Source organism: Mesoplodon bidens (genome assembly GCF_964165515.1).
Source record: "Mesoplodon bidens genome assembly, chromosome: 1".
Lineage (NCBI taxonomy): Eukaryota > Metazoa > Chordata > Mammalia > Artiodactyla > Ziphiidae > Mesoplodon > Mesoplodon bidens.
In genome coordinates, this window is record NC_138176.1 from 22511002 (window position 1) to 22515970 (window position 4969).

Genomic DNA, 4969 nt, shown 5'->3' on the forward strand with positions numbered 1-4969 from the left:
GAACTTGTGGGCTAAATCTTCAGAGCCCTGTGAACATATAAGTTTGCAGAGTCTTATCATGGTCTAAGTCACAAAGACTGAGCTTTCAGGCAGCAGTACACTGGTGCAGAGATGTCACAGCCACCTGCTTGACTGTCCTATATGCTCAAATCCACTATTGTCTCCTAGATCAGAGCAGTCCCTTCATAAGCAGCAAAATGACTTGGAAACATTAAGCATTGGTGATACTCTTCTCAGTGATGCCATACTTTTCAAATTTAATGATGGAAGAGGGGGAGGATGATTACATTTCCTTTGCTTTGCACGTTGATGATCCGAACTCATTTTTTATTTAAAGCTCTCTCTTGGGCATCAAACAATTTACATGAACACAATTAAGTGATGAGTCATCCTGTCTTCTCTGTCTTAAAACAGTCTTGTTCTTGGCAGCTTGTAACTTAACCATGCAGTTTTCTGCCACATCTGAGGCTGATAGAAGCAGGAATTATGCAAGGTGGTGATGGTAGCAGTTCAAGGCTGCACAGGAATTGGAATCCAGTTGAAGCAAAGAATGTATCAGGTTTCAGGGGCCAGAGCAGACACAGAATAAACTTTGAGAAGTGGGTATGTCTGGATGAAGTTTGTGAGTAATATCTTACTTGTATCTCATTTGCCAGTTATACTTTGGAGTTACTCAGTTTTATTGTTATTTGTATATAAGGTTAAAAAATTTGAATCACTTTTTATTTGCACAATTAATTTCAGTCTATTCTATATGCCAAAAGCCATAACAATTTTTTTCATACATGGCTCTCTGGATTATGTAACTATCAGGCTTCTGTAAGACTTCATTTTCAATAATTCTAAAACCCAGCTGGATATTTTTGTACAACTAAAGGGAGGTGCAAGATGCCACCTTAATACTTTCAGAGATACCAGAAAAATATGATAGTCACATCCTTGATTCCTTGATGATGTCTTTTATCTTAACAGTAGTGCTCTGGAATCCTTTTTTTTTTTTGAAATTGCTTCAAAAATCACACATTTACTATTCTACACTTTCTGAATGTCAGGAGTCTGGGCATTGCTTAGCTGGATCCTTTGCTTCAGAGTGTCTCACAAGGTTGCAGTAAAACTGGTAGCCAAGTCTGGGTTCTCATCTAAAAGCTTGACCAAGGACAGATCTACTTTGAAACTCACTGGGTTGCTGGCAGAATTCAATACCTCAAGGGCTGTTAGACAAAGGGCCTTAGTTCCCACTGGCTGTTGGCTAGAGGCTTCCCAAAGTCTCTTGCCATGTGAACTTCTGCAGTATGAAAACTTGCTTCATCAAAGTGTAAAAGCCTAGTGGGCAATACAGAGATTCTGAGAGCACAATAGAAGCCACAGTCTTATGTAGGCTAAATATGGAAGTGGCATCACATCACCTTTGTCATGTTCTATTGGTTATAACAAGTTATTAGACTACATTTCGGGAAAGAAGATTATCCAAGAAGGTGAATAGCAGGATGTGGGAATAATTGAGGTGGAGCATTCTAGAGTCTATCTGCCACAACAATTATGCACTTACTATTTTAATTATGTGGTTCAGTTACTATCATAAAGTATTGATTTAAAGGTATGAAAAGAGAATTGTTGGCATAAAAACTGTTGTGTACTTTACGAAGACATGATAAACACACCTGCAAATTTTTTCACATGTCCAATTTCTTATTATACTTTAAAGAAATAGGAATTAGAACCATAGATGATCCATTATGTGATTTATGCAACAAAAACTATATAGAAGTTCCATCAGCCATACTAAAAAAGGTCATGTAAATGCATCAAAAACATGGGCAGCCCTAAATATTTTAAACAAATTAACTTTTGGAGTGGATATTAGAAAAAAAATATGGAACCCACATATTAAGTGTCAATTAGGAGAAATTACCTACCAAGATAAATGCTCCTTAGAGATTTAAAGGCATCTGTCAGTAAAATTGGATTAAAGGGCAACCTTACAAAATAAAATGAGTCTAAATTAATATAGATTATATTTACCTATAAAAGTATAACATCGGGCTTCCCTGGTGGCGCAGTGGTTGAGAGTCCACCTGCCAATGAAGGGGACATGGGTTCGTGCCCCGGTCCGGGAAGATCCCATATGCCGTGGAGCAGCTGGGCCTGTGAGCCATGGCTGCTGAGCCTGCGCGTCCAAAGCCTGTGCTCCACAACGGGAGAGGCCACAACGGTGAGAGGCCCGCGTACCGTAAAAAAAAAAAAAAGTATAACATCATAAAAATCAGAACAAGTAGTTTCTATATTCAGAAATCCAAATAAGAAATTATTTGGATTTGTTTTTGGTCCTAAGGTCCATAGAATTTAAATGTTCATAGCTTTTAAATATCTAGAGACAGCTTCATTTTATAACATTGCAATTATCATATTTCTGGGCTCTCTATATTTAATTTCAATTCTGTTCATAAACAGAATTGTTCCTGAGCTTATCTCTTCCTTGGTGAACCTTATCAAATTCAGCTAATAACAGCTTACCTTTTCAATATTCTTCCTTGAGACTCCCTCATACAGTGCTTTATGTTCATGAGGTACATTTTTGCTTTCACACTGTTACAAATATATTGATATTTTTCTAGCCTCCTGTTATAGTTTCCATACCACCTATTGTCCTTTCTCAGTGCTAATGCACTGCATTTTAAGTTTTCCTACAGCAGCACACAACTCTCAGTACTGATTTCTTTACTGGTTGATTATTATGACAATACTACTGCAGAACAAGCTACCCCAAATTTAAAACAGCATTATTATTATGTTCATGGGACTGTAAGTTGGCTGTAGCTTAGCTGATCTAGACTGGCCTCAGTGTTAGGCCGCTGCTTCAGTTCATGTCTACTCTGGGTGTGTCTGTTCAGAGACCTCAGCTGAAAGTACAAGAGTTACGTGGAACGTGGTCTTCTCATGGTGGATCATCAGATCACCAGAGAAGAAGTCCACATGTGCAAACCTATTACAACCCTTTACCTGTGTCATAACTAAACCAAGTCACATGGTGAAGCCCAGACTCAGTTGGCAGAGGGATGTATATTCTGCCAACACTGTGGCTGTGGCAATGGGGAGAAAGTGTGACTCTGTTACATGGTAGTAATGAAAGGGAAACTAAACCATTAACCTACCATTGTATTAGACCCAACTGGGTCAATCAAAGTCCTTTCCTTGGTAATAGAGACTGGAAAACTTGCTTTTGTATCATCTATACAGCTGAGCACAACCCATTCCACAATAAAATTTTGGCAAAGACAACCTAAAGAAAGAGAAGACTGAGGCTGCTTTTGTCTCTGAAACACCTTACATTACAATTTTTTAATCTTAAACTAGCTCAAGTGATACAGTATAACTTGAAACCAAATGTGCTCAACTAATATAGAAGGGCAGGGTGCTCTTGAGGCCAAAGTCATGAATCAGTTCTCCTAGAGACAAGTTTTCCAGCCCCAAGCAATAAGAGTTCAGACTACGTGCTCTCTTTGGTTTCCTTTACTTGTAAAAGTCAATGGAGGGAGCCTCTGAGTGACCCCATTGTCATAGGGAATTGGTATCTTCCACACAATAGCAAGTGAAGGCCACCCAAGGGTGAATGAATTATACCACCACTCCATTATTAGAAAAACAACTCAAAGTGCACACTCTACAGGCAGCATGAGTGACTAGTTAAGCATTCTCTGAGTCTTTTCTTTCTGGGACCAGTTCTAGCATGCCAACTTCAGGATTATTGAATTTTGCTTATGTATGTGAAAAAAAGCAAGAATAAGCAACAGAATGAACAGGGAACAAAAATAGTTTACTTAATAGATTTAAATGGGCTTTACAGGTTGCAATGATTTTATCTATAAAAACACTGCAGCTTGAGGTTGGGGTTGACTGAATCCTTTCATGATATACATCTTTACATGAAACTTTCTGCAGTCCTTCTTGTGCTATTGGGTTAGGAAGTCACTCACTGTGTAGTCATCACATTAAACCCAATAACTTAATGCAGTATATAGAGTAGACCCTAAAGTTGTCCTACCGTAAGTGAGGGTGGTTCTCTTTGGTTTTGGATCAGGCAGAGCACATTGTACACTTCCCAAACACTCTAGCCCCTGTGCAAAATCCATGAAGTCAGTGCCAGCTTAAGGGTACTTACTAATGAACCCGCCATGTGTATGTGTATATGTGCATGTGATGGGGTTGATGAAGTCTGCTATATACAGAATCCCAGCAGCCAAATTTTAGAATATGTCTTTTCTCTTGATATCTACTTTACAGACTTTTATTCCTACAAGGGACACTTCACTATTTACAGAAAATTTATTTTTCTAGGCTAAATGTCAGAAGACCAATCCTATTATATTTGCCCAAGCAATGGAGGCAGGGAGTTTCGTATAATATTATAGATCCTACTGATTGCATGATGATTGACTTTTCTCATCACAAAGACAGATTGAATGAACTCGATAGTGCCACAAAAATAATGAAACAGAAGTGCCGTAGAGTATTCCCTACCACAAAAAAAGTCAACATCTCATGGCTATTATACAACATTTCTTCTAGTATTTTCAGAATCTCCTGATTTAACGTTGAAAACACAACTGCTTTTCTTAGTTCATTCCATACTGAGTATAGGAATAGTGTCTTTAAAATTAGAAAGGTATAAGTTTAAATATAAGAGCACAACTTACTAGACTTGTCACTTTATTCTGTCTAAGCCTTGGTTTTATTATCTGTTAAAGAGGAGATAATAAGGCCTCCTTCTTAGACTTGTTGTAAGGATATTAATAGGACACTATGGGAAATTTTTTTTTAGCGGAGTGTCTGGCTCTAACAAATACTTCTTTCTGTGGTTACTACTCTATTATATTTTATTTAATTTGCAAAGTAACGTTGCATATGACTCTCACATTGTTGAAAATTAACTTGTATAGGTAGAAATTAAGGACATTACCTAATGGCATGT